Source organism: Labrus bergylta, chromosome 13 (assembly GCF_963930695.1).
Source record: "Labrus bergylta chromosome 13, fLabBer1.1, whole genome shotgun sequence".
Classification (NCBI taxonomy): Eukaryota; Metazoa; Chordata; class Actinopteri; order Labriformes; family Labridae; genus Labrus; species Labrus bergylta.
This window is the reverse complement of record NC_089207.1, coordinates 19,561,556-19,571,866: the sequence shown is the minus strand read 5'-3', so window position 1 is coordinate 19,571,866 and position 10,311 is coordinate 19,561,556.

The window sequence follows — 10,311 nt, the reverse complement described above, 5'->3', positions numbered from 1 at the left end:
AGGAAATAATGGCATTCATACTCCAAATACACAATCGTAAAATAAATTCCCAAACCATATGAAAGTAATAAACATGTTATTTTCCATGGTCTGTATTTAAACACCATCACATTGAAATCAAATATGATCATTTAAATTGCATTATCTGCACTTCAAGGGTTGATTCTGATATTTGTAGACCTCAGGCCTCGTTTAACTTGTGGGCTCCAAAGTGTAAGAGTTATCTTCATGTGTCCGATCAAAGTTTTACCACTACCCTGCAAAAACTCATTATTATAATTTGTCTAATTTCAAGTCAAAATATCTCAACACACTTCAAATAATCATATCATAAATAAACATGTTATTACAAGATATAAAAAGCTGAACAAAATACAACAATTGGGCCTTTATTGCTTGTAATTAGTGAAATAAGCAGCAAACTAAATACTCTTTTTTTTAAGTTTCTTGAGTTAAAATGAATGCCTCATTTAAAACGACTTCGCCAGTAAAATTTGTCTGCTACACAGGCAGCCATTTTTGCTCCTTCCCAGCAATGCAGGCCTCATTTTGTGTTGTGAAATAAGATGTTTATCTTGACTTGTCAGGTGAATGTGGCCTATATTAAGTGTAATGACCTTTGTATTTTCTTGAACTAGAAATCAGATAATTACATTTTTGCAGTGTAGAAGGCTCAGTGTTGCAGCTGAGAGGCTCGGATTGTTATTTTCTAAAGATGTAGAGGAATTTTTAAACTGAAAACAGTAATTACATTGTTCTCTCAGGAGTAATTTTACCCTGCAGAAAGCAGGACTTGCTTGTCAGGATCAGATGTTTCAATTAGTCTGTTTTTGTGTAATTGTGTCAACCTTGACTTGGTAAGATGCATACATCTTCTGGATGCTTGATCTGCAAAGTGAATGTGTTTCTTCAGTAGTTGTGATTTTAATCCAATGGTTCTTCACACTGCGTACTTGGGCAAAATGGGGAGAAGAAGAAAAAAAACGGATGAAAAAGGACACTTCATACAGACAAAATGCATGCAGAGCATTTTCTAAGAAACAAAGAGGCATGTTGTCCAAAATTAACAGTGGCATGTAAGCCCTGAAAAAATGGGTGTTGGGGCAACATGAAACAGGAAGGAAGAGACAGGGGAGAAAAGATGGGAGAAGAAAAATCAGGGGAGAAAAGAGCGAGCTAGTACAGAGGTGAAAGGAGTGGTCCTTGTAAGAGGTGAGGAACAGGAGAGAGATAAGGGAAGGGGTGCAAAACATGCAAAAGAGTGCTAAAAGATAGAGAACAAATCACTTTTAATTTGACAGCAAATTCAGCTGGGATCTGGTTAGAAGTAAAGCCCACTGATTGCTTTTGCCACTGGAATTCTTTATTCTCTTAGAGAGAGGATGGGAGAAAAATAGCCCCAGGGTAAGGAGTCTCACCAGAGAGGAGAACAAGAGGTCAGAGAGGGAGAAATCAAAGCTTAGACAAAGCACACAGATGAGGGAGTGAAAAAGCAATGAAATAAGCCTGTTTACCAGACAATACTTCACAAAACATTTTATGTGCAAACCTAAAGCAGAGAGATACTCTAAGTGTTTTACTCACCTGGTTTTAAGATGCAGTCAAGATTTCATTTTTGCAACTTGAAGGCAGACCTTTGCTAAAGCTAACAAATTAGCGTCGTAGAGCGGACTCTTCTGCGTCGTCCTTTTTACGTCATGTCTTGCCTCAAGAGACCCCTGCCCTCCCCCCTCCCGTCGGACAGGGATAGTCTTCTGCTGTGAGGTTCATCTGGTGAACAACCAGATCAGGAAGATTTCAGGGCCAGTCCTCCTGAAATTCCCTAGACATTTTCAGGAGTGCATATGTGAAAACAGCTTTAGTTATTGAAGACCTCGGAGATCTGAGGGGGGTTTATCTATGGGATCCCCCCCCCCCCCCTTTCAGCTCAGCTGTCTTGGCCAACATCTCACTGCTGAGCTTGAAAGAGTCACTGCCTGTTAGTAGACGATATTCAAAAAGGAAGTCAGCTGTTGTTTGATGACATTCGCTCCCTGCACCGTGGACACAACCAGACAAAACAACATGCCGCATAGAGGCAAAGGGTCACATGGATGAAAGATTGAGATCCTCAGCTGACCCATAACAGAACAAATGTAATCTGAAGTGTTTGAAAATAGACTCTCAGAAACAGGAAGGCACTCATGGCTTTTAATTGCAAGTAGAAGGATTGTCAGGAAACACTTTTAACCTGGGAAAAAAACGGGGAGTGTATGTAACACACACTGTATGAGAGCGGACACTTTGCACACATTCACTGTCCGTGCAGAGTGGTGTTTTTTTTTTTTTTTGGAATAGTGTGGAGTCAGCCTAAAAAGTTAATCTGTTCCCAATGGTATGTAAACAGTAGTTTCATGTTAGAGAAAGAGAGCTGCTAATGGTTCATCTCTTTAAAAAAAAAAATTAATGAATAAATTCCGATTGTATTTGCAGGTTTTTTGGAGAGGTATCGGAGTGTGTCCAATATTGCTCTTTGGCCTTTGAGGTCAGGTCATCATAATAAAGCGATTCACTGGGCGGGGAACTAGTGCCTTTTTTCCCCGGTCCTTGGTTCAGTTTCTCATCAAAGGCTTCCTGCATTGAGCTCTGTGCGTACTGGGATCAGAGGGACGTGACCCGTGTCAGAGTCAGGGTTACCTACTGCTCCTACAGGGCTTTGGCCCATCCTGCTGCTGCTGCTGCTGCAGGCCCGAGGGCAGAACGTGCCCCGCTAAACTCTCTGGAAGTGCAAAAATTATGATCAACCCGCGCAGAGCCCAGAGGGGATGTCTGGAATGAAGGCCAGCATTGTGGCCCTCCTCTGGGTAGTAAGAGTCCAGGGTCGCACCCTTACCCAGATCCTGACCTCTCCTAGGTTGCCAACCAGATTTGAGGTCAGAGCGTCGTCATGAGTAGGCTGCTGAGGAATGCCATCGTTTGATTGAAGTCAAGGATCCTCAGATTAAAGGCTTATAGTGAGTGTAGGAAGTGAATGACCCTGTCTTTGCTCTTGGTCAGCAACGTTTTCTGCTCCTCTTTAATGCTTTTTTTCCCCCTCTTCCTGTTGTAACTGGCACAGAGAGTTCACGCCCACTCATCTCCCTCACCCACTGCACTTTCCCTTTGAAAGGAATGATGTAACAGCACCAGCACGTCATTCTGATCATTGAAGCATAACTGTGGTTGTAGTTTTAATCTCTCAGCTGCAACCCATACAATCGGAAAAAAAAAAACGATGAGTATATTCCTGACTGCATTAAAAAGTTAAAGATAGATCTGTTATTGTGGCAAAGAGAAATGTACTGCTTAAAGACCACAGGGAGTTTGGGCAGTTCCATTTTTTTCTAATGTTCCTTCGGTTTGGCTCACTCGTGTTTTCTTTGGGCCACATTGACCCAGGCACCTCCCCGACACTGTTAAACCCATCACAGCTTTTTTGTGTCTTCTGAAGCCAATCAAAGAACTTGTGGGACAAGAAGGTTTCACACCTTAAAGGGAAATCCATTTTTTTTACATATTTAAGAGTCCAAATGACTTGTTTGTAAAATAAAATAAAAGGTTTATCCAAATGTAGATTACTCTTTCATGGCAAATGTGTCCAGCCAGAGTACATCCTAAAAGTGTTCATGACACTAAGCGGCTCAGATTTAATACTAATAAAAATCTAACGATATTGATACCCTGTTCTGATACAATGGCAAACAAATGATATGTCCTGTGGACCCAATATTGGTTTATTTCTTGTTTTTATAAAACAAATAATCCAGCCAAACTTCTGCACACTGTCTAAATTTCACAAATATGTTGGCGTACATATATATGTAAAAAAAAAAACAAAAAAACTACTGTGCATATATGTGCTATACGTTTATTGGCATAGGTACATTTTTGCAATTTCCACAGTGCTCTCTCTTTGTGTTGGCAGCCACTTATTTTAAACCTTTAGTACTTTTTGAACAGAATTAGACCATTTTAAAATATGTGGTATTGAAAAGTATCAAAGTATTGACATTTTTTGACAACCTTAATGTGTTGTTTTTCTATTTTTCTCAAACATAACAAATTATCTTATTATTAGCCAAACCCGGCACTTTTTGTGGACTTGCTTTGATTGGTGAGATTCACCCTGAAGGATTATGTTGCAGCCATGTTAGCACGCTTCCAGCCCCGGAGCTGCAGCTGGATGCTAAGGACGCTAAGATAAAACTTTACATAGTCAAGTACACAAATTTAAGCAATGCAACATTTACCTCTAAAGCTAATACATTTCAAGAATTGGCATCTAATTTGTGTTAATGCGTCACGTTCCAAAATAATTTTACATCACTCCTGTAATTAAAGAGTTATTAAGACATCATTTTATTGTAATTTAACAAAAGATTTAAAGAATTGTCAAAGTACAGCCTGATTTCAGGGGAGAAAGTCAGCATATTAGTCTCTTTCCACCATCAGGGGCTTTTCTCACTTCAGGGGCTCCTGCTCCGAGGCTGCTGGTTCAAGCCACTGGAGCAATACCAAAACAGTTTGTCCCAGGTTTTAAAACACAGGAATTCACCTTTAAACATGAACTTTTTACCTTGTTTTGTGGGCGGGAAGACCTGGGTGGTAACTGATACTTTACATAAAAGCTGTCATGGATGGACTAGTATTTTGAACCTTCACAAGCCCATCATTTTAGCGTGGAAATGCCAACAACAGCGACAGCCTGAATAGCTTAACAAAGCCAAGAGCGGGTGGAATGGTTGGACTTCAAAAGACAAATTTAGCCTTAAAATACAGACACAGAACTAATAGTTTTGTGTGCTTGTTGTCCTAAATCACATATAATGGGCCTGCTAACCTTTTAAAGCACTGATGTAATCGCCACACAATCATAAATCAACTAACAGCGAGCATGTTGGGGCCATGCATGAGGCACTTCAGGAGAAGCCAGCCTCAGCACAAAGGGCTCTGAGGTCAGTTACCTTTTAAAGTCGCAGTTGGTGACTTCATTTTAACGTGAAGTCTGACCATCTCACAAGTATCATATATTCACCCTACTTACCCTGGAGGCAGGAAACAGGGTCTGATGCTGCAAAAAAAAAAATCAGCCAAGACAGAACACAGATTGTTTCCTCCCATACAATGCACAATGGTTCACTTGCCAAATAAAGTTCTTCCTTTTAGCACACACAGCAGGTCTGTGTAGGGTGGTAAACCACTGCGGTGATGTTAGAAGGAAGGAACAAGTGTTGCATATATCCTGGACTTCATGCCACCATGCGGGATTGTGTCTACTTTAAGGAATTACAGCTTCCTTCTTTTAGAACCTAGAATTTGGTGAAACTTTCTCTACAGAAACATTTAAGAGCACTCAACACTTTTGTCTTTGAGTGTCTTAATTTATTGCCTGACAGGTGGTTCAGCTGATCTAATTTTACCCAAATGCATTGTGGGATACTATGAGTGCCCAATATAGTGTATGACAATGCTGTATTCGCTATGTACTCTGCCCTACAAAGGCAAAAGGCAGTAACTTAATATTTTTTTCTCCAAAAATTAGTTTTTGTGATTTATGGAACATTATAGATGTGCTTTATCATGTGGACAAATATCTTGAGTCAATTGTGCGGTTTTTCTGAGAAAATAGTAGGTTGTTCTTGCCTTAACTTCCAAAAGCTCTCGAGAAACCAAGGCAGAGTCCAGTATCTTCACTTATTCACTTAGAGTTTAGATTTTCTTGTTGTATTTAGTTATCAGTCTTCCCTGACGGTGTTGTTTCCCTTGTATGTTTTCTAGGTTAGTCTTTAGTGTTTCATGTGTTATTTTGTAGCTTTGTATCCTAGTGTTTCTTTATGTTCTAGTGTGTTTTGTTACATTCTTGAGTTCTGTGTGTCTTCAGTGTTTCATGATTTAGTTTGTAGTTGTCCTCAGTGTTTCTTGTATTGTATTCCTGCCTCTGTGTGTTTCCCTCCATGTTGATTGCCCTCATTGTCTTCACCTGTGTTATTAGTCTCACCTGTGTTTGATTACCCCTGTGTCTATTTAGTCTCTGTGTTCCTTCCCTCGTGTTGTCAGATCATTGTTGTAAGTAGTGTAGTTTGTCCGTCTATGGCAGACTTTCCAGTGTTTCCTCGTGGCTCCTTGTTTTCCCCTTTTGGATTTTTGTTGAACATTTTGAATTAGTGAGTTTTGTTTGCCTTTGGCTTTGGCTTTTTGTTTAATAAATTTAGTTTTCTTTGTATCTGAAATTGGGCCTTGGCATGACCCCTTATTATTGTACAGGCAATGCAATGGCAGAGTACCCTAACTTCCAAATAAGCGTTTAAGGTCATGTTTGAGCTAAAGATTTTTTATGTACATTAATAACCTCATTAAAAAGACAAATAATTGCCACATTTTGAATATTCTGCCTGCATCTCATTTGGCTGGACAACAGAAACACTTTAAAGTCATTTTTCTCAGTTCTACACTCTGGGGAGTTAAGGTATTTTGCCTGTAGGGCAGTACTGCAGTGCACTATATAATGAGTAGTGTATCATTTCAGAACCAGCCACTGTATACTAGACCAGGGGTTCCAAGAGAACCCAAAAATAACAGTGCTAAGAACTGGGGACCCCCATGGAGGCCTATGCAAATCCAGTAGTGGCGTTAGAACAGTACAAACACAAACACTAGAAGCAGAACACACAATCTTTTGAACTATGTTTTTGTTTGTATTTTCACAATAATGGTTATATTTTTATGATTTTGGAAGGAATCTTGAGACCCCCCCCCCCCCCCCCCCCACGAGTGTTGCAAGACCCTCAGAGGTTATTAAAAAGCATTACAGAGTGTGTGTATCATGCATCTGGATGCTGAAAAAGCTAAACCAAGATTGTAAAAGTCCAACTATGCCATATCAACTGTTGTTTTAGTGCATCTGGCACTGCTGACAACGTCTCACTCTCCATGTTGACCATGGTAAAAACTTAAGCTGTAAAAAGATGCCTGAAAACAAAAGTATATACAAATACGTTGAAAAAGCAACAATGTGTAATATAAAGTTGTGAATCAAACTAAATAGTAAATTTCCCTTTACTTTACAATTTGACCTGATTAAAAAATAACCATCTGATGGTCCTTCACATCACAAACTATGATACACTTTTAATCAAATTAGAAAATATGATTTGTGCATCCAATGCTTTAACAATTATACCCTCTGTTTATTCTGTTCTTACTCTCAAATGTCTGAAAGTGAAAAACCACTTGGCTTTTAGTGTGACTCAGGTACGGTCCTCCCAGATATCCCTGCTTTTAGCACCGCAAAGTGTCAAAATGTCCCATTTTAGGTGACAAAACTTTATCACACATCTAATCTGCAGCGACATGGGTGGGGGGTGGGGGGAGGTGACAAAGATGCTTCTGCTAAACGTTCAAAAATCTAACATGCCCCAGAGAGGAAGCACTATTCTGAGACCACCAACCTGTGCAGACTGTTACAGTGCATCTGAGAACAGCGATGTGAGGACGCAGCACTAATTCAACAGCATGAAGTTGTATTTGTATGCATTGAAGTCACATGTGCAGGAAATTGGTGATCAATAGTGTGACATTTCTATCTTGTTAGGCCGTTTGGGACTTGAAGTGGCCTCCTCCTGACTCTCTCGGGCAACTCAGACAGATTTTAATTTTAATAGTCCCAAATACTTCACTGATACATAAACAAAAACAGCAGTATCCAAGACTAGCATTTACTCAGCTTTTCTCATTCACTGTTTATACATAAACGTTCAAAAAGTAATGCTTAATAGTTAAAGGCAGGGTTGTTTTTTTTCTCCAGATCCACTTTTTAAGATTTGTGATTTAAATTGTCTTTAGGTCCTGGCAGAAATGAATAACTCATGTGCTTTGAAAAAGGAATGAAGAAAATCCATCATCTTTAGCAGTTGTAAGCCTGTAAAAACTTCCAAAAAAAAAAAGTCTAAACACAATAAAATATTGTTTTTAACATGATGTTAACGTGATTGGCACTATCTTCGGTTTTTAGGCTGTTAAGTTGGCTAGTTTAGCATTACCAGCTTATCCAATCCTCCTTATTGTAAACTTTAGAAGGTTCACTCGAGTCGCCAACAGATCTTGAATGTAAATTGGCATGTTTATTCTTTCTCCCCGGTGTGTTGCTTATTGATTTGGCTCGGAGAAAGCACAGACACCAGTTTCATAGTTCAGGTTATTGAAATCAACGATAGACTTGGCAAATACGAGAAACTTACATTGGGAGCAAACCCTAAAAATCTAAACTCATCTGAAAAAGCAACATCAACTCTCGTGATCTTATTCTGTCGTTGGAAAACTGCCTGAAAAGACTTCTTATTTTCTTTATCAAATAATCATGAAATAATTTCATTTGTCTCCTTTAGTTAGACCCTGTTTATAAATCCATCCCGCCAGCAGGATGTGAAAGCTTCTGACTGACGGCGTTGATGGAGACGTCATGTGAGCTGGCAGCAGTGCAGGGCCTCTGAGTGTAAAAGCTGCTCCCTATGTTCAGACAGAAAAAACTGCTTTGTGTTGAATTTAAAAAGCCCTCGCTAGTTTTCCTTTCCTCTGGCTGCATATCTCTGTGACAGCGGTTCCTGGAGCCAGACCCTCACACAACCACCAGCCCACTTTCCACCTCCAAAACCCCCACTTCCCCCTCTCATTGCTGTCCATTAGCAATCCAGAGGGGGAGGTTGTTTTTCTGTTTTGTTGCTGAAACAAACAACAACAAACAAAAGACCAAAGTGGGGCGAGGAGTGCGGCACGGAGAACTTCTGTGTGAAATAATTGCGAGGAACAATTTCAAACAGATGTGTGTTTGGACTTGGCCCTGGGCTCGTGTCCCCGTTAAATATAGTGATTTGATTGGAAAACAAGCAGTGTGAGATGGGCTGGCAGCCAACCGGACCATTCAGGCTCCCTAATGACCCCCGCGGGTCGAGGGGTCGTCGGAGTAAAAGCAGATCAGAGAGGATGTGGGGCCGGCGGCCAGGACAGGGCTCATAAATCTCGCCCGTTCTCAGAGGAAGCTATCTTTTTTCACTTGCCATCAGAATTAAAATACAATCACAATCGTCACATTGTGCTCCCCCCAGTGAGCAAAGGTTATAATTCAAAGGCAGCAGACAGATTTGGTAGGTCGGGATAGATGGCAGTGGACTTTTGGGAGGAGGGTCAACAGGGTCGAGTATTTTAGGCTCGATGAGAACTGCTGCCCAGGGGGTTGTGGGAAAACTCTCCTATGGATCCATATATTTAAATGTTTGCTTGCTGCAACTAAGTTGAAAAACATGACCACATTCTGAAATTCATTTGTTCCAATGTGTTGTAGGGGGGAAAAATCTCTTGCGATCTCTGCAATAATGTAGCATGAAGGGAATCCATTATTACTGCGGAAACAACGTTTGTGATGGAAGAAGTCTCTGATGCCGTAGCTGACCGAGAGTTTTTCTTCCGATTTTCAGCCGGCTCAGCTTTTCACAGATGTGTTCATGTAGGGCGGACAGCTGCACTTTATGGCAGAACGGTGCAAGACGATCAGGATCATTTTCATCCCCACTGACCATCGCAAGGAACACGAGTGCTGTTTGGATCTTCAGAAATAAAAACCTCACCATGCTGCCAAAGAAAGAAAGAAAGAAAGAGTGAAGAGAAAGTTGATTTCTTTACTGCAACAGAGCCTTAGTGAGAGTGTGAGCTGAAATCAGAGTAACACAGCTCACAGACGCCCTCTACAGGGGGAACAGGTGATGTGAAATGAAAATTCAAAGTGTCATGATCCAAGCTCTTCCCTAAATTCTAATCATTTCAAGAAAATACTCCCACAATGACACAACCATAGCACTGTCTGCTGCGTCTAGAGATAGAATAAAAACATCACAAACAAATTCTGATTGATCATGATGAAATAATATGTTCAACAATAATTGATACAGTTTTTCTTATAATTAATTATCTAAAAAATAAAACATGTTGTACTATGTGATCATTTGTTCATGTCTTTGATTTTCGTTGTTATTGGCAATATTTACCATAAAAATTGCCCAAACCAAAAATGTGGACTTGCTAACTTCACCTTTGAAGGGCCACAAGCTGCAAATTTACTACTGATCACTAGAGTTATTTGTCAAATAAACTGGAAAAAAGTTAAATATGTAGGTTAGTACACACATGCTGTGTGCAGAATGTAACCAGTCTTTTTATTTAATTAATTGGGGATACATTATTTTGAAAAGGCCTCCCTGACTCTCACGCATCTTTTAGATCATTTTACTGTCAACAAAGTCT